Source organism: Bufo gargarizans, chromosome 2 (genome assembly GCF_014858855.1).
Source record: "Bufo gargarizans isolate SCDJY-AF-19 chromosome 2, ASM1485885v1, whole genome shotgun sequence".
NCBI classification, from domain to species: domain Eukaryota; kingdom Metazoa; phylum Chordata; class Amphibia; order Anura; family Bufonidae; genus Bufo; species Bufo gargarizans.
Genome location: NC_058081.1, coordinates 500,478,497 through 500,499,712, shown reverse-complemented (window position 1 = coordinate 500,499,712; position 21,216 = coordinate 500,478,497). Strand labels below are relative to the sequence as shown.

Sequence of the window (21,216 nt, the reverse complement as noted above, 5' to 3'; positions counted from 1 at the left end):
TGTGGCGAGTCATAGCTTTTAATGTATCATTGTATAATCATTCATAGGTCTGGACAGGAGGTTTTAGCAACAGCTTGTAAAAGAGAACCACAGGGGACAATACTCTCCACCCTCAGCTGAATATGAAATGTGTTTGGTCCCTGGTTATGAAGAATGAATAGTTCAAAATTCCCTGTATAGACATAGAGTTAAATCACAATAGTCTGCCTGCAGTCACCACTAGAGGGAGCTCAGGAGTTTATTGAATAATTTATATACTGACATCTCTTAGTAAGCTCCCATGCACCACCTATTGGTGGCCACAGGTAGTCAAAATTTTATGATTTAGCTCTCAGTCTATGCAGGGTATATACAGTAGATTTCATAGAGGGAAGTCTCCCACTCCCACTCTCTTAGAAAGCGATACTATAAATTACATTTAGCTGAGAACATTGTATCATAATTTTCTTATTATCGCCAAAGAAAATTGGGATTTTCTATCTGACAACCCCATATAAAAGGCTGTGGCTGACAATGCATCCCTAGATATATTGAGCAACATTACACCTATTGTGCTATTCTTATTGATCCTAAGTCACATTTTACTGAAGAGCGGTGCAATAGAGGAACTCAGAAGCTAATCAGATCTCAGCCATCTGACAGTGAGGTGGAGACAGATCACACTCTGTAACCATCAGAATTATAAATGCAGCTTTGGATGTGATTGGAGTACAAAATATGAAATAACTGACTGACAAATGAAGAATTTACTAAATATTTCATTTATATGTAGATTCATACAATGCAATATCTGTAAAAATAGAAATACAGTTCACATGATCAGCTGAATTTTCAAGGTACTGGTTAAGTTAAGAAATGGTTGATTCTGCTTGTAAGTGACTAAAAATGACAGCCGGACTGTGAATAATGTCTTCACTGACTGAGCACTCAGGTTTGGTTTCAACAAGGTGATATCAAATGTATACAATATGTGTAAATGATGAAGTATTATGAGGACGCCTCGCTGAAACAAGGACTGTAAAATGAAAATTTCAAATGAATGTGAAAATCAATGGTAGCCGACAAGGGTTGGAAAATTATAAATGTGTGTCGTCGTCCCCCCCCCAACATGGAATCATAGGGGTTGTTGATAGAAGCGGGGGGGGGAATTGTAATTATGAAATCAAGTCAATGATTCGTGAGGCATGAAGGGGACCACTGAGGCCTGAAAAAGCTTCATTTAGCCATTGAAATACAAAGAAATGGCGATTGTGCTTTCATAATGTAAACCGGCTCCCATGCACATATCAAAGCAAGGCAGTCTTCCACATTGGAGGACCCAAGTGGCCATACATTAAATAGGCAGCACATTGATTTAGATGGGAAAAGTGTAATGCTTCATCTCGCCTGTGATGGTGCTGCCCTCTTTAGTAAGGTAGACTCACCCGTCCGGCGATGCACAGGTAAGCCCTTACCTGTGTCAGGAGCCGGTCTGAAATCAAATGCAGTCACCGGGAGCAGGCAGTTCCGAGAACAGCCCGATAAAGGCCCAAAGGCTGTTCTCGGAACTGCATGCTCCCGGTGACCGCATTTGATTTCAGACCGGCTCCCGGCACAGGCCTAGGTAAGGGCTTACCTGTGCATCGCCGGACGGGTGAGTCTACCTTACTAAAGATGGCAGCCCACTGACCATCACTGCAGCTAATCACAATTGGGTTCCAGCAGCAAAATACACTATTTAGGGTTGCCTTCTTTCCCAACATAAAATACCGGCCAAGTTTACAAGAGTGGCTTAACACAGCATAGGTGCATTGGCACCAATGGTTTGACCATACTTTGAGTTTTGCAGCATTTCAAAAATATAAAAAAAATTATATTAAATGCAACCAAAATTATGGAAATTGAATGACAATCAAATAACCACAAAGCCAGGAAAAATACATCCCATACACTTATAGTATTTCAGTTCTGCCCCTAAACTGTGAAGCCCTATGCAGGAGCCCAGTTTGCCCTGCTTTGTCATAATGGTCTGTTGTGAAAAACTAATTGAAAATGATCATCACAGTCAGTGAGAAGAAATGTCTGTTCTGAATAACAGAACCTTTCTCCATCTGTCAGAAGTTTGTTAGCTTCCTCTCTAGTGATAGTCATTATCTATATTACTGTAGCTTGTAACGGGTATTGCTACAGAAGTGGTCTGAATATTTTACACTAAAGACTGCAAATGGATGGAAAAGGGAGAATGTAAAATGTGAACTTTATGTCACATATTCCATCAAAGATGCAGGCCAAAATAGCACAGCATGCTGCATGTTTTTGAATGCCTGGTTTTCTTATGGAAATCATATTGGATTATAGTCTATCGCATTCCGTTCTGTCATTTGCTTCCGTTATTTCCATTTTTCTTCTACTATAGCTAAACAGAACAAAGGAAATAAAAATGCTGATGTGAACCCAGCCCTGTGGTTATGTAGAGTCAGGCTGCCGTTTAGTGGGAGGCAATATAGCAGCTAGAGATATGTGTCAGGTCTTGTTTTAAAGCTAAAAATATAGAAAACAAGAAAGGCTTTGTGGTTCCAGTAGCAATACAGCCCAAGGCGTAAGACCTGCAGGTAATACCTCATACAGTATCTCTTTAGCGTCCAAAGAGAAAATTACCAGTGTAACGCCCTGAAAGGGGGCATTACCACTTTTTTTTAACCCACCACTACACTTAATAGTGTACCCTGTATCATCTTGTGTATTCATCCTTAGGTCATGCACAATTTGTAAATGTATTTATGATTCTGTAATGGTTTAATATGTAATGTGCCTGGTTCACCAGCAGATGGCGGCACTTCTGGCAGAGCTGTGTTAGATAGAATGGAACCCTTCTTCCATTCTATTCCCCTCTCTAGTGGGGGAGGAGTTAGTCAGTTAGACGTTAGTTCAGAGTATCCCCTGTAAGGGGAAGGAGCAGGACCTCGTACCTCCTGGACAAGCCTCCAAGAGTGTGTTTAGAGCAGCCACTGTAAGGGGAAGGCCATGTGTCAACCAGCAGAGCACTGTCTGCTCTGCTGGGCATAGAGGCCCAAGCTACAAGTCTCAGAAGCCAGGAGAAAAGGTTCCCTGGAAAGGATACAGCACAAAAGAAAGATAGTCAGACAAAGAGAGAAGTTACAGCTGAAAGCAGTCTAGGAAAAGTTCCTGTTGAATCCAGCCAACATAGCAGAGCTGAAAGAGTTCCTATGTAGCAGAGCTGAGAGTGATTTCCTGCCAGAATCTCATGCCAAAGCTTGCTGGTAACCAAGATAAAGTTGTAAGATTGTTCCCTGATGGAAGTTGATGCCAAGTAAAGCTGTTAACTACTTCAATACAAGTCTGGACTCAAGTTATTTTATTCTCATCCTTATTACCCATCCATTTCAATTGCATCACTGCGGACGACTGCGCCTGGGGTTCCAGGATATCCAGGTAGGAGCACTGTGACAAGTGCTAAAGCCACACCTAAGGGACACTATAGGCAACCCTTACACCACTCTGGCATTCCACACTGTGTTCCACCACTACCATCTACTTATGGACCTAGTTCCTCGATGTTGAAATGCAACTGGCGTCATGATAAACTTTTAATCCACATCTGAAACATCCTAAAGGGACCCCCTGGTTGATGTCACACCCATAGCGTGCTGCACCAGCAAATAATGGAGTTATCATCGGTCACCTGCTGGTAATACCAGCTAGGCCACTGGTCTACTGGCCAGGTGGCAACCTTAGAAACATCATGTGATCAGCTTGTTGTCAAGAAAATCCTCTAACAAAATAAGCATGCAAACCCTTAAACTCTTTATTTTCTCAACAAGAGCAATGGCCGTGCTTGCACACTATAAGAAAAAGTGCCAGCCTATGTGCTCTCCTATGGTCCCGGCCACCAGAGGGCCTGGCGCTTTTTTCTATAGTGTGCAAGGACGACCATCAATGCTAGATTGCAGGATGGTCATAACCATGGAAACGAGCAGTGTATAATGTGATGGAAAAATGAATCCAGCCAGCAAAGGCAGCAATATGGATAATAATATTACATTAGTAAGTGCCTTGTATTAACTTGTACTAAGTTGTTGAAAATCGCCATACCTGTTTAATAAAAGCAGGTGTTGGACGAAAGATCTTTCTGGAAACATTGTTCAAAGAAAGATCTTGAGGCCAAGAACGTTTTTTCTTCGAACAAAAGATCTTGAGGCAGTCTGTCGATTAAAATTTCAAACACAGGCAACTTCTTTTGAGAAGATGCCGGCCTGTCATCGGTTGGCTAAAGAGATTGTTTCTTTATTGTTGAATTTCACCAAACAAATGATCATTTGGGGTGAAATAATTTTGACCAACTTCTGTCTAATGTGTATGACCACATTAAAGGGCATCTGTCAGCAGATTTGTACCTATGACACTGGCTGACCTGTTACATGTGCGCTTGGCAGCTGAAGGCATCTGTGTTGGTCCCATGTTCATATTTGCCTGCATTGCTGAGAAAATATAAGTTTTAATATATGTAAATGAGCCTCAAGGAGCAATGGGGGCGTTGCCATTACACCTAGAGACTCTGCTACTGCTTCTCCCTCTGCACTTTGATTGACAGTCGAGCCAGGCAGTGAAAACATCATCACCCCTGGCCCTGTCAAAGTATCACAATTTGAGTCACAATTCGACTTTTTAACAAGCCTTGGGACATGACAAGGGAAAATAGCCAGGCCAGATATCAATCCTCAGAGAGAAACGCTTACACAAGGCGGTGCTAGCAAGATGGTTCTCCTCTATCAGGAGATATCTCTGCATATCATCTCAAGGCTAAAGTTAAAGTCCTCTTTTCTTCAATGTGTTTTTTTGTCTTCCTTTAAGCCACAACTATGATCAGTGACTACAGTTCAGCTGCAGTGTATTGGAGTCAGGGATAGTCCGACGTTCACACCATGCTTCTGCTCTGTACCCACTCCATGCTTTATACTGAAGCTTTGCTTGGGGAAAGGGAGAATCTGTCTGAAATTACCCTTTGTGATTACATTATCCTGCTTTTCGGGGGTGCTGCAGTATGTCCTAGAATGTCTCTTGTATATGGGGTTTGGCAGTAATATTTGCAAGGATAGGCATTTATTATAAGGGATGGATCTGTGAAAAAAAAAACAGATCCTCCAAAAAAAACTGATTCCGCATCCGTTTTGTTAGCGGACGGACAATTTGTGGACGCAAAAAACAGCTGTCGTGTGCATGAGGCCTAAAGAGGATGTCCACTATAGTCCTAATAATTTACAAGTACAGGAAAGACTGAAGCAGACAGGGAGCAGGAAGAAATAAGCAGGACTTCAGAAGACACTACTTCCACCACTAAGCGGATGATAGACTGCATATATTATTATTGGTTTACTGTGACAACTTGTAACGGCAAATGACATGTGATCTGCCACATACTGCACTCCCACACTCCCACTTGTGCATATGGAAGATATTAATACAAGCTGGGGGCACTTTACGTAACCGTAATGCATTCAGGATAGCAATAATAACAGCGTCCTCCTCACTGCATTTTAAGATATTTCATATTCTTCTGATTTGATGAAAAATCTGATCACTTCACCTGAGACATGGCATCATAGCAGTCTATGTAAATTACACTCAAAGGTTCAGGCCACGCTCCATATAACCACTGCACCGCCATTAACAGCACCATCACAGTGACCCTTTAAGGGAAATTGTCAGTGCTATATGTTATTTAACACTGTTGTGTTGAATGCCACTATAATGTACTATCTTTTATTGGATAGGTTCAGGTGGTTATTTGGGAATTAGAAGTGCTGATGGGCACTAGAAGCTTGAGGGCTGGGAGGACCCTATGATGCTAATGTGGACAGAGTAATCAGTGTTTAAAAGGGACTTGCTGGGCATAGGACGACGGTGGTGACTGACAAGTACAGACTGTGGACAGACCGGGTATAGAAAAGTGACGCAGCGAGTGATTGGGTCTCCCCACAAACATAGAGTGAAAGTGTCTCATTAGTGGGTGGCATTGCAGGGAGCCTCCCCGTAACAGTGCTAGAGGCTGCTTGTGGACCCAGGGCCAAGAGACCAGGTAGACCTGCGGAGAGGCCATACAGGACAAATGAAGAAATACCTTTGTATCAGGGAAGACTTACAGACTGTTAAAGAGAATTCCCCCCTGATTTGTGGAGATTTCAGGCCTAATTCAGACATCTGTAGATCAATTCCATTTAGTTAGATGTGTGCTTAGCACGGAGAGTCTGCCGGCATCATGCAGGGGTTGTGTGTGCAGAGGCGCTCCCTGCATTTCACCGCAGTGCCGGACGTAACTGGCTCTTCAACCATCCTTAATCAATCCTAAACCACATGGTGTAGTTCCTAGGTTAGATATGAGCATGAGGACTTGTGATGACATCATCATCATCATCATCACAGGTCCTGTAGAACAGTAGTGTGAGCTCTCTATGGAGTGGGTCTTCCTCCTTTCTCCTCATTTGTACCCTATTCCCTATTTTTTACTCATATCTCACTCATATATAGTCCTGCAGACAGTTACAACCATTATTACCTCATACAATAACCATAATATATAACAGACCACATATAGCTGTACACACTGCACTATTTACGTCTCACATCAGTACACTGCTAAAAATATATACACACACACTGCATCTATTATACAGTATGATAGATGCAGTGGACACGGGGATGTAGTATACCCAGCAGTGTACTAATATGTGAGGTACAAGGTATAATAGATGTAGTGTGTACAGATATATAGTATACCCAGCAGTGTACTGATATGTGAGGTACAAGGTATAATAGATGTAGTGTGTACAGATATATAGTATATACAGCAGTGTACTGATATGTGAGGTATGAGGTATAATAGATGCAGTGGACAGAAGTATATAGTATATACAGCTGTGTACTAATATGTGAGTTATGAGGTTTAATAGATGCAATGAGTACAGATATATAGTATATACAGCAGTGTACTGATATGTGAGGTATGAGGTATAATAGATGCATTGTGTACAGATATATAGTATATACAGCAGTGTACTGATATGTGAGGTATGAAGTATAATAGATGCAGTGGACACAAGTATATAGTATATACAGCTGTGTACTAATATGTGAGGTATGAGGTTTAATAGATGCAATGAGTACAGATATATAGTATATACAGCAGTGTACTGATATGTGAGGTACGAGGTATAATAGATGCAGTGGACACAAGTATATACAGCTGTGTACTGATATGTGAGGTATGAGGTTTAATAGATGCAATGAGTACAGATATATAGTATATACAGCAGTGTACTGATATGTGAGGTACGAGGTATAATAGATGCAGTGGACACAAGTATATAGTATATACAGCTGTGTACTGATATGTGAGGTATGAGGTTTAATAGATGCAATGAGTACAGATATATAGTATATACAGCAGTGTACTGATATGTGAGGTACGAGGTATAATAGATGCAGTGGACACAAGTATATAGTATATACAGCTGTGTACTGATATGTGAGGTATGAGGTTTAATAGATGCAATGAGTACAGATATATAGTATATACAGCAGTGTACTGATATGTGAGGTACGAGGTATAATAGATGCAGTGGACACAAGTATATAGTATATACAGCTGTGTACTGATATGTGAGGTATGAGGTTTAATAGATGCAATGAGTACAGATATATAGTATATACAGCAGTGCACTGATATGTGAAGTACGAGGTATAATAGATGCAGTGTGTACAGATATATAGTATATACAGCAGTGTACTGATATGTGAGGTACGAGGTATAATAGATGTAGTGTGTACAGATATATAGTATATCCAGCAGAGTACTGATATGTGAGGTACGAGGTATAATAGATATAGTGTGTACAGATATATAGTATATACAGCAGTGTACTGATATGTGAAGTACGAGGTATAATAGATGCAATGAGTACAGATATATAGTATATACAACTGTGTACTGATATGTGAGGTATGAGGTATAATAGATGCAGTGTGTACAGATATATATTATATCCAGCAGTGTACTGATATGTGAGGTACGAGGTGTAATTTAAACCTCATACCCTCACATATCAGGAACGGGTAGTGGGAGGGGCTATGAATGGGGCATGGGGGCCCAATTTAGATTCTTGCTAAGGGGGCCAATGACTTCTGTGTATGCCCCTGACTGCAGCACCTCATTTTCCAATACAGTCAAAGGTTTCTGAGATATGACCAGGCACTTTCAAAGCTGTGATGTCTGCACATAAGACAAGCTCTGCTTCCTGCGGCTGCTTACTGCATGAGATATACAGCATCGTTGAGTAGCTGCTTGCTGAATATGTTTTACCAAAGGTGTTATTATTTGAAGTTAATCAGAATGCTAAAAAATAAAGGAAAATTCACCGTTCAAACAACCGTGGCAGACAAAAAACATACCCTAAATGCATGCTTATGCATGCGGTTACCGACAACTCCGTGTGGCCGTAACCTCACTTGGGAGTATCTGCAAATGTTTGGTTTGTAATTCAATGTAATGTAATGTGTGAAACGTTATGTCATGTTAAAGAGGTTGTCAGGGCTTTTTGTATTGATGACCTATCCTCAGGATAGGTCATCAATATCAGATCGGCGGGGGTCTGACATCCGGCACCCCTGATGATCAGCTGTACGAGGAGTCGGCGCTCGCAGTTCACACGTGCCCGTCTCCCTTCTCTCTTTATGTCGCCCGCTGCTGTCTTTGCCATAGACAGCAGCGGCAAACAGGAAGAGAGCCAGGAGACGGCACGTGTGAACTGCACTCTCCATCTCCTCATACAGCTGATCGGCGGGGGTGCTGGGTATTGGACGCCCTCTGATCTGATATTGATGACCTATCCTGAGGATGGGTCAGCAATACTGAAAGCTCGGAGAACCCCTTTAATAATATGCACTGTATACTCAGTATATTCCAGCATGAGGCAGGCGGGGTCAGAGTTAACTATCCTGGTCCAGCTCTCTCTGGAGCTTAGGGTGTGGGCTGGCTCCACCCTCTAGTTCCAGAAGATTATAGTCAGCCATTCAGAGTAGCTGTAGAGAGGGAGAAGGTAAGGAACAGTCTCCACGCGCTCCTCTGAAGTACTCCAGCTGCAAGGCCTGAAGCCTAAAGTTATAGGGAGTGGCCTGAGGGAACACAAGAGTGCCCCTCCTTGCACCGACCCCAGGGTCTTAGGCTCTATTCATATGTCCGCAATTCTGTTCTGCATTGTGCGGAACGGAATTGTGGACCCATTCATTTCTATGGGGCTGCACAATGTGCTGCCCGGATCCAGAAATGCGGACCCGCACTTCCGGGTCCGCAATTCTGATCCCAAAATAGAACATGTTAGGCTTTTTATAATATTAAGTGCCGGCAATGTGCGGTACGCAAAATGCAGAACGCACATTGCCGGTGTCCGTGTTTTGCGGATCTGGACCCTTAGGGTGTACACCGTGAAACATCATCATGAGGGCCACTACCACTCCCATCCTCTGCTCCGGCTCCGCAGGGGCTGGCTGCACATTCATATTTACACAGCAGCCATTTGAACTCACTGGTATGAAATTAGTGGAACAATCAGGATGTCCTGAGAGCTATCGACTGTTTTAAGTCAGTGCAGTATCTACCAAAGGCAAACTGGGTCCCTGGGGTCCCAGCTGTTGTCACCGATCCTCACTGGCAACTGCTGAAAGTGAAACCCGCTGTATAAAGGATGTTGCCCTGTTGGTGCCACTCACTAAGCAGGTGGCTCCCATTATGATTTCCTGCATTTCATGTACATTTTCCGTACCAGGCAACAATAAAAAAACAACAACTGCATTTTCTTGAAATTTGGCCCATCAACCGAACCAGTGTCGGACTGGGGTACCTAGGGCCCACCAGTAAAATTTATTTTGGAGGCCCACCATATGGATACATTCAAATATAATACATAATCTAACTAGTTTTTTATATGAACATAAGCTGGTGGAGGTGCCGTACATTGAATATATGTATGTAGTGCAGTAAGTCTACTGTGTTATGTGCCACTTGTGCAGGGAGTGGGAGACTAGGGGCCCACCTTGCTCAGGGGCCCACCGGGGGATTCCCCTGTGGGCCAGTCCGAGCATGAACTGAACTATATATAAATGGTTGTCAGTGAATTCCCCCCTGATCTGTGGAGATTTCAGGCCTAATTCAGACATCTGTAGATCAATTCCATTTAGTTAGATGTGTGGTTAGCACGGAGAGTCTGCCGGCATCATGCAGGGGTTGTGTGTGCAGAGGCGCTCCCTGCATTTCGCCGCAGTGCCGGACGTAACTGGCTCTTCAATCATCCTTAATCAATCCTAAACCACTTTACAGCTCGCTGCACGCTGGGCAGTGCCAGCCAACAAGGACACCAGCTTCACAGTGGAATTGACAACCAGATGAAAATATTTGCTATTGTGCAGTCATCCTTAATATCGATGTCAGTGAATATTTATGGACTGTCTTGTGATCAGCACTGCTGGTGATCTATGATAGGACTATTTCAAGGGCCTCCATAAACTGTAGCCACAGACATGGAACTGGATAGAATGCTGCATTCTGGTCCTGTTTTATGAACGAAATACCACAACTGCAGTGAAGACTGACAGACAGAGAGAAGCAGCAAGGGTAGATCAGACAGTACACAGTACACACTTACATATATAGCTGAGTTGAATTTGTCATTTAACACCATTCTTCTGTTACGATAACTCAGTAGATTGATTATCTGAGCTCTGCTAAATTTGAATATATCACACAGCCTGTCATCAGTGACTTTAGTGGACCCTGTAATGGCTTTGATAATTTAGCCACGCACGAGGTGAACACCACTGATAGAGAACCCATAGCATTACTAGCCATGGATCATGTCATCTACTTGCAGACACCTCCAGAGGAATTTCAGTACATACCGATTCAAGCAGCTTCCATTAAAACTAGCTAAATGTATTACAGGGCAGTGAGCTCCACCTAGTGGTGGCTTCAATACAATTTATCAAGCTGAAATAGCTTGTCCATTTCAGGTGAGTTTAAGGGTTGAATTCAGCTTGATGAAAGGTCCGAATCTGATGAGGGCTTCATTCCACCTCTGTGACCTAGACCCCACCGAGCACTCTATTGAAGCTACATATATAAGAGGTTGCTATACATGCGGCTGGCCCTCTGCACAAAAAATCGGTGAGAAATATGGAGACAGTCAAGCCAGCAACGTTAAAAGTCAGCACACACATACATGGCCACCTGTCCAGACATTCTTGGCTAGAATGGAAATTTGGCATCAGAAAAGTTGGGTTTTCGGATGCTGCCCATTTATATAGGACGTACCCTAATCTACAGACCCTGTAAATGAATAAAGGCTTCCTACCAGACCGTTCATAACAGAACCCTAAATAAATACTGCACAGACCACAGACCAGACCCCTAAATAAACAGACTCCAGACCAAACCCCATAAATACAGACCATAGACCAGACCCCTAAATAAGTACAGACCACAGACTAGACCCCTAAATAAACAGACTCCAGACCAGACCCCATAAATAAAAACAGACCATAGACCAGACCCCTAAATAAGTACAGACCATAGACCAGACCCCTAAATAAATACAGACCAGACCCCAAAATAAATACAGACCAGATCCCAAAATAAGTACAGACCATAGACCAGATCCCAAAATAAATACAGACCAGATCCCTAAATAAGTGGAGACCACAAACCAGACCAATAAATAAATACAGGCCACAGACCAGGCCCCTAAATAAACAGACTCCAGACCAGACCCCATAAATAAATACAGACCATAGACCAGACCCCTAAATAAGTACAGACCACAGACCAGACCTCTAAATAAATACAGACCAGATACCTAAATAAGTAGAGACCACAGACCAGACCACTAAAAACAGACCACAGACTAGACCCCTAAATAAATACAGACCAGATCCCTAAATAAGTGGAGACCAGAAACCAGACCAATAAATAAATTCAGACCACAGACCAGACAACTAAATAAATTCAGACCACAGATAGCATCCTGCTGGATGCAGACAGCACACAGATGACATCCATTTGCTGTCTGCATTATTTGCTACCCCATAGAAATGAATGGGTCCATGTCTGAAATGTAATAAATGTGGACCAAGTGCTGAAAAAAAAAAAGAGGATGCTAGTATACCTCTATGCCCTCCCTATAATCTGGCACGGGTCATCTACATTCCTCCTTGGCATTCTGTAAATGGAGCGCAGTGAGAGTATGACAAGAGTATAGTATCGAGCTGGCTTACGCTGAGAGAGTTAACTAGAAGAGCGTTTCAAGAGCGATACCATAGCTGGTTCTTTGATGAAGTTCCAGGCCATTTACTGCTGTTAAACAATTCATGTTTAATCCCCCTCTGTAAAAGCGCTCGTTCTCCCTTCTCGCGTGAAGGACAAATAACCTTTCTGCAAATCTCCTTCTCGGGAAACAGATTTTGGGGGCAAATGGAAACATATGTGTGCATTACAAACCAGCAAGAGAGGAATGAATGCTAATAGTCCTGGAGACTTTCCATTAGGTCCTTCAATTATTCCTTGATAACAAATTATATGTATATACTGTGGAGGAGACCAAAAGTAGCATAAGAGAATCTACTTGTATACAGTGATATGGACCATGCTGGTATAACCTGGGCATCTTCTGTATACTATTATATATGTACAGCTGGTATAAGTTATACATTTTCTTGTATATAGAGATACGGACCATGCTGGTATAATCTGGGCATCTCCTGTATATAATTATATATGTACAGATGGTACAGATGGTATAAGGTATACATCTACTTGTATATAGTGATATGGACCATGCTGGTATAACCTGGGCATCTTCTATATATAATTATATATGTACAGCTGGTAAGAGTTATATATCGTCTTGTATATAGTGATATGGACCATGTTGGTATAACCTGGGCATCTTCTGTATACTATTACATATGTACAGCTGGTATAAGTTATACATCTTCTTGTATATAGTGATATGGACCATGTTGGTATAACCTGGGCATCTTCTGTATATAATTATATATGTACAGCTTTGATAAGTTATACAGTAATATACAGCATGCTGATATAACCTGGGCATCTTTTGGTTGATATATAATCAGTTAAGTTACTCTGCACAGTTGGTAACGTCTTTCTGGTGTTATCTTCTCTGAGTAATGCTACATTAACAACAATATGGAAATGTGATCATTTTCTCATAAGGCTGATAAAAGCCAAAATCTGTGACACGTACATTTGTTTGCAGAGATTGATACTTAGCATTTACATTTTGAGACTCATAATAAAGAAATATACTTTAACAGCCAAAAATATTTCTGTTTTATTCCCTAGCCTGCACTGGGAAACGTGGCTGCAATCTGATTGGTTGCTTTGGGTAACACCCCTGCTTATCTCTGCAATAGTTCTAACGACATAATATTGGACTGCTGATTGGCTGTTGACCGTGCTTTTCTTCCATGATTCCCTATATCTCAAATTTGCCGGAGTGATGTTGTAAAGTTCCACAATGCTGACAATCCTAGCCAGTCACATCAGAGCCTTAAAATAGTCCTATTCCTTCACACCTTCTCTCCAAAAATTCCAGCGGCCTCTTTACACCAACGTTAGAAAGATAACAGCCCAGTGGAATGTTCAAGGCTGAAGCCCAGGCGGACGCTCTATAGTCGGAAAATCTACCATCCATCTATTGTGCAATTTTTCTGTTTTGACTTATTTCTGGTTCTACCCTGAGCAGTACAAAAAACACATCTGTCTTGTAAAATATCAGTATGCAGGATGGTTACTTCTCTTTATGGGTCTGAGATGTTTCAAGGGGGTCTTAAAGAGTATCAACCCTATTAAACTAGGCATAAGTTCTGGTAAAGTTGATCCTGCTGAATGGAATCACCCTCTATTGTTCAAATGTATAGCCCCCGTTTTGCAGAAATTAGTCTTTAATTCCATATACTAATGAGGCTTCAGTGCAGAGTTGCTGGCCTAGTCCTTTGCAGGACTGCATCTCCTAATTCTTCTCCCGCCTTGCTTCTCCCTGTCACCCTTGAGTGACAGGACAGACATCCTCACTCTCTTTCTGTGTGGTCCTGTAATCCTGCACATGCTCCGATGAATCTTCAATCAGCGCATACGTAATACATCTCAGCCGGCTGTCCTTGATGCTGAAATGCTAACGATTGAAGGTTCACCAGAACATGTGTGGCATTACAGGGCCTCTGGAGGCTAGATGAAGTGTGAGTCTGCATAAAACGGCTATCACCTACCTTTGCCATGGTTTTCCATTTTCTTTTAGTGGATATTTGGTGCCAGGCAGCATGGCTGGTTTAACAGGGTTAATCCTGCTAACAGACGCTCTTTGTCCGGGTTCAGAGCTAAACCCGGACATACCTCTATTTTCACCCCGGCAGCCCTCCTGACTTGAGCATCGCAGCAGTTCATGCTTCGATGCTCTCTTTTGCCCTGCGCTAAATCGCACAGGGCAAAGGCATTTTTTGGAGATCTGGTGATGTACCAGGGCTCTCCATGGAGCTGCCAGGAATCCCGGTGACGTCACCAGGACTGATGGGCTGGATTTAGCGCTGCCTTAGCCAGTAAAACGGCTAGGGCAGTGCTAAAGCCTGCCCATCAGAGCCGGTGATGTCACCAAACACACTGCCGGGCGGAAGTGTTATGATAAACAAAAGAGCCCGTGCCCTGCGCGATCTAGCGCAGGGCAATGGAGCGCATCGGGGCATGAGATGCTCTGATGCCAACATCAGGGGGGCTGCCTGGGTGAAAATAAGGGTATGTTTGGGTTCAGCTCTGAACCCGGACAACCCCTTTAAGTTTTATATACTTGAATTTTATTTAGACACAATGGCCCTGATTTATCAAAACAGGTCTTGATAAGGTGTGCACTGCCAGAGGAGGCATGTAATCTATGACAAGGTGCCAACCTGAAATCTACGGCACCTTGAGAAGCTTGTTAATTTCCCTCATGCTGAATCATACCTGGGGCAAATGTCGCACTACCCTTAGCAAATGATGGAGTAGAGGTGAGGTAGAAAATAAGTCTTGGGATGAGCATATGGTGATTAGTGACATAATCCTCCACCATAAGGGGACAGTATTTTCATCTCCCCATTGCCTAATGCACCCTAAAGGTTTTTGGTGGGATCGGTTAACGCTCTGATGTGTATGAGAAGCTCTTGACTTTCCCTAAAAGATGATGAGTGGTGAGAGGGGAGGGATGAGTCAAACATTTTCAAAGCCCAACCCTTCTGTGCTCACGGGAGATAAGCCACTGCCAGAGGTGTAGAGCCAACGCTATTGAAGGTCTATGGGCACCTTTATGGAACCTTTTACTCCTTGGCTTTGTTTAGAAGCTGGCTAAAGTGATTTTTAAGATTCTGAGTTATTTTTACAAGTGTTAATAAAAGGTTAATGAGAATTTAGTGTTTGCCACTCGCTCAGCTGTTCCGTCTGTATATTATTACAAGACTATGCAAACTTTTAATGAAACGGATAAAATTCAATTACTGAGGTTTCATCACCCACGGGCTAATTGTAGCTTTTTGTTTTGTTTTGCATCTGTTCAAGCCCCCGTATCTGGTAATGTATCTACAAAGGACATGTGCGGAAAACACCTGCTCACATCTCATTCTGACAGGTGCGTTATTGGGTTAGCATTTTTGGGGGCTGGTCCTGCATGCCGATGTATCCCGTGAAAGCAGAGATCAGCGACGGGATTCCTTTTCATAGGATTTATATGGATATACAATCAGATTATTAAAATGAACTGCCATGTGGTACAGCTCATGATGTTATCATAGTCTGGTATAGAACTGCCTTTATCTAGCGCATTATGACATTATCATCATATACTAAATATGGCTCTGCTACATCCACACTGATATGTAGTAAGCATTCAGCTTTCAGGATGTCCATAGACAACAAAATATCAGAAGAGTTATGAATTCATGAATGCTAATACTGGCAGCACAATGCTAATTGAATATGTCTGGATGGCAAATGAGTTCATAAATTCTATATAACGGAATTTGGGGTTATAGGGGTGGAGTGGGATGACTCATTTAGGACCCTGTTCTCCTAGCCAAAGTAGAGAGCAGCTACAAAAAGTATTTCTCACTCTGGAGGACCTGCCACATATCTGCATTACATGGATAAACCATTAATTTCAATTGAGATTGTGCAATACTTCATTTCTCCTGTGGTGGCACTGCAGGGAAGTTTAACACTTTCTCCTGGGCCCTCCCACAAATTATAGCTGATCATTAGGAGTCCCAATTAGCTGTGCAGGAATTGTCATCGGAGCTCAATCTTACTAGCCGTCTATGAAAATAGCCTCTGTGCATTGGTCTCAGTGACATCACTTCTTATTTTTGTTCAAGGATATCCCACTGAACCTCCTGGCAGCCAATAAGAATACGGATTTCCTAAGACAATGGAAAAATCTGATTGGCTGCTATGATGACCAGGTAACACCAAACTACCAGAGAAAAGGGCTAAATGTAAAATGTTTTAGATAAAATTATTCTAATCCGTCAAATAAAATGTTATGTTATAGGGAAATATCCGAAAGTAAGTAATTTATTATTAGGAACATTGGTCTGAATTTTGCACTGAAATAAACTTTCCCTCCCTCTAATTCTCATAGTTTACACAGAAAACTGATGGAAGAAGCACAAAGGTCGTTATCCTTCCTGCTTATGGGTCTTATCGGGCCAAGGAGGGGACAAGTCCGAGAATGTAAAGAAAAAATGTCTGCTGCTGCCAGAATTCCTCACCATGAGGTCATCATGTGATTGTCTATCGGTCAAGTCATAGAATGTGTAATTTGCTCCCTCGCTCTCATCTTCGTTTCAAAACATTCTTGATTTATATTGCTTTCAATTTTTAATATAACTATTGATTTGCCTACAAGTAGCATTTCATACTTATATTTAATTATATGTTATTTACCCTAAGAATTGACCAGTGATTTTGGCTTCCGATGCTTTGTATTTAGCGGGCTTTCTAAACTATGTACCCTATGTGACCAATAAATTGCAATTCAGTGAGTGCCGGTCTTATCTTCTATTACGCGTATGAGAAGCTGACACCTGACATGTGTACGGCATACATATTAGGACATCGTCAGACATCATCCACAACTCCATCCTCCGTCAGGCAAAACTCCATCAGCCCTCAGACATCAGACAAAACTCCGTCCTCCGTCAGGCAAAACTCCATCAGACATCAGACAAAACTCCGTCCTCCGTCACCCAAAACTCCATCAGACCTCAGACATCAGACAAAACTCCGTCCTCCGTCAGACAAAACTCCATCAGCCCTCAGACATCAGACAAAACTCCGTCCTCCGTCAGACAAAACTCCATCAGACCTCAGACATCAGACAAAACTCCGTCCTCCGTCACCCAAAACTCCATCAGACCTCAGACATCAGACAAAAACTCCGTCCTCCATCAGGCAAAACTCCATCAGACCTCAGACATCAGACAAAACTCCGTCCTCCATCAGGCAAAACTCCATCAGACATCAGACATCAGACAAAACTCCGTCCTCCGTCAGGCAAAACTCCATCAGACCTCAGACTTCAGCTAAAACTCTGTCCTCCCTCAGACATCAGACAAAACTCCGTCCTCCCTAACTCAAAATACGCCCTACTACACACACTATTCACCTGACGGAGCTGCTAGCTGCTGGAGAGGCAAAGGACCTGTGATGACATCATGACCATGTGACGAGTCACGTGTGTGGGAGGGGTCAGATGTGCACAGCAGCTGGTAGAGTGTACAGAACAGTAGCCATCAAATAGAGCTCTGTACTAGAGATGTGTGTGTAACCTGCATGTAGCAGAGCTGTGTACTGTGTTACAGAGATGTGTGTGTAACCTGCATGTAGCAGAGCTGTGTACTGTGTTATAGAGATGTGTGTGTAACCTGCATGTAGCAGAGCTGTGTACTGTGTTACAGAGATGTGTGTGTAACCTGCATGTAGCAGAGCTGTGTACTGTGTTATAGAGATGTATGTGTAACCTGCATGTAGCAGAGCTGTGTACTGTGTTACAGAGATGTATGTGTAACCTGAATGTAGCAGAGCTGTGTACTGTGTTATAGAGATGTATGTGTAACCTGCATGTAGCAGAGCTGTGTACTGTGTTACAGAGATGTATGTGTAACCTGAATGTAGCAGAGCTGTGTACTGTGTTACAGAGATGTATGTGTAACCTGCAGGTAGCAGATCTGTGTACTGTGTTACAGAGATGTATGTGTAACCTGCATGTAGCAGAGCTGTGTACTGTGTTACAGAGATGTATGTGTAACCTGCATGTAGCAGAGCTGTGTACTGTGTTACAGAGATGTACGTGTAACCTGCAGGTAGCAGAGCTGTGTACTGTGTAGCAGATCTGTATGTGTAACCTGCATGTAGCAGAGCTGTGTACTGTGTAGCAGAGCTGTATGTGTAACCTGCATGTAGCAGAGCTGTGAACTGTGTAGCAGAGCTGTATGTGTAACCTGCATGTAGCAGTGCTGTGTACTGTGTATCAGAGCTGTATGTGTAACCTGCATGTAGCAGAGCTGTGTACTGTGTTACAGAGATGTATCTGCAACCTGCAGGTAGCAGAGCTGTGTACTGTGTAGCAGATCTGTATGTGTAACCTGCATGTAGCAGAGCTGTGTACTGTGTTACAGGGATGTATGTGCAACCTGCAGGTAGCAGTGTTGTGTACTGTGTAGCAGAGATGTGTACTGTGTTACAGAGATGTGTGTGTAGCCTGCATGTAGCAGAGCTGTGTACTGTGTATATAGAGCAGTGTGTGTAACAGCATGTAGCAGAGCTGTGTACTGTGTTACAGAGATGTGTGTGTAACCTGCATGTAGAAGTGCTGTGTACTGTGTAGCAGAGCTGTATGTGTAACCTGCATGTAGCAGAGCTGTGTACTGTGTTACAGAGATGTATGTGTAACCTGCACGTAGCAGAGCTGTGTACTGTGTTAAAGAGCTGTATGTGTAACCTGCATGTAGCAGGCTGCGTACTGTGTTACAGAGCTGTATGTGTAACCTGCATGTAGCAGAGCTGTGTACTGTGTATATAGAGCAGTGTGTGTAACAGCATGTAGCAGAGCTGTGTACTGTGTTACAGAGATGTGTGTGTAACCTGCATGTAGAAGTGCTGTGTACTGTGTAGCAGAGCTGTATGTGTAACCTGCATGTAGCAGAGCTGTGTACTGTGTTACAGGGATGTATGTGCAACCTGCAGGTAGCAGAGCTGTGTACTGTGTATATAGAGCAGTTTGTCTAACCGCATGTAGCAGAGCTGTGTACTGTGTTACAGAGATGTGTGTGTAACCTGGGAACTATAAAAAAGTGTAAAAAAAAAACATAAATATTCAGATCACCCCCCTTTTCCCAAAATTAAAATAAAAGACACATCATGGGTTTCGCAATGTGTAAAAACGCCCATTGTATAAAAATATATTCCCCATACGGCAAACAGTCCAAATGTCCGATTCGCCGTTTTTGGTCACTTCATTTGCTACAAAAATGTAAATAAAAAGTGATCAAAAAGTCTTAAACACCCCAGAATGGTATCAGTAAAAAGTTTAGATTGCCCCGCAAAAAATGAGCCCCCATCCAGCTCTGTACACATAATTACAAAAAAGTTATGGGGCTCAAAATATGGCGACAAAAAAAATCGGATATTTTTATTTTTTTAACACTATTAAAACGCAAGAAAAACTATACATATAAGGTATTGCCGGATTCGATCTGACCTGTAGAATAAAAGTAACCAGTCAGTTTTATCGCACATCGAATGTCGTAAATAGAAATCACGTAAAACTGTGGTGGAATTGCTTTTTTTTTTCAACAGGAAGAATGGGCAGTTTTACCATCTGAGAAAATAAAGAGCCTCATCCACAACTACCACAAAAGACTTCAAGCTGTCATTGATGTTAAAGGGGGCAATACATGGTATTAATAACTGGGGTGTGTAAACTTCTGATCAGGGTCATTTGGGGAGTTTGTGTTGTGATTATGATTTATAAAGAGTAAACACCGTTGTTTGACATAAATGGCTTCAGCCGACCACTAACCACGAGCGAGAGAGAAGTGTCTGTGGTATTAATCATATTCTCTGCACAATGGTTAAAGGGGTATTCTCATCTTAATGATCACTCTTAAATCTGTTAATGATTTGACAGTGATAATTTTTCTAAATACATTTTATTACCCAATTCCCATCCTTTTTTAGAAAATAAGTCCCCTCTTACCTGATCGTTGTCTTTGGTCTCCCCTGGTTACGGCCACCTCTCCTGTCGAATCCAGCCGGGCCACGCTTGCGCAGAAGACGGAAAATTCTCTCCCGGCTGGGCCGCGCAATGTCCTGAACGCGCATGCCGCTGCGCATGCGCCATGATGACTTCTTCCTGGCCAGTATAGTACAGAGCCGCGAATGCGCACGCCGACTCTGTACTATACAGGCCAGGAATAAGTCACCATGGCACATGCGCGGCGCTGTGCGCGTTCAGGACATTGCGCGGCCCGGCCGGGAGAGAATCTTCAGTCTTCTGCGCAAGCGCGGCCCGGCCGGGAGAAGAATACAGGAAGTGAACGTCACGCTCAAGGAAGGTAAGTATGAAAAAGGGAAGATGAGAATACCCCTTTAAGAAATCATAAATTCTGCAAGTGTATGTAAACTTATCAGCACAACTGTAAGTAGCTGTGTGATATAAATCTGTGGAATATGGGAAGCACAAGAGGATGTGCACCTTAAATCCCATCTTTGTAAGGCCTCTTGCACATGGTCGCTGTGTGCCTGTAGTTGTATTGTGGACCACATACGGCGGTTCCGCAATACACAGGGCACCAGCCGTGTGCATCCCGCATCCGTGATGTCGACCCATTCACTTGAACGGAACAGAAACACGGATCGGATCCCCACAGAAGCACTACAGAGTGCTTCCGTGGTGTTTCTGGCCGTGCCTCCGCACAGCAAAAAAGTAGAACATATTCACGGACCTATTCAAGTTGAATGGGTCTGGATCTGTCCCGGCTGCTGCACGCACGTTGCCCGTGCATTGGGGACTGCAAATTGCTGTCCCCAATGCACGGAATGGACCAACAACGTTCATGTGCAAGAGG

At 42.8% G+C, this 21,216-nt stretch overlaps 1 protein-coding gene across 3 annotated transcripts in view; it reads right to left on the bottom strand.

Moving 5' to 3' along the window:
- The window catches only part of CHRM2 (cholinergic receptor muscarinic 2), a 221,052-nt gene that overhangs the window by 51,026 nt on the left and 148,810 nt on the right, over nt 1-21,216 (bottom strand). The window lies entirely within an intron of this gene.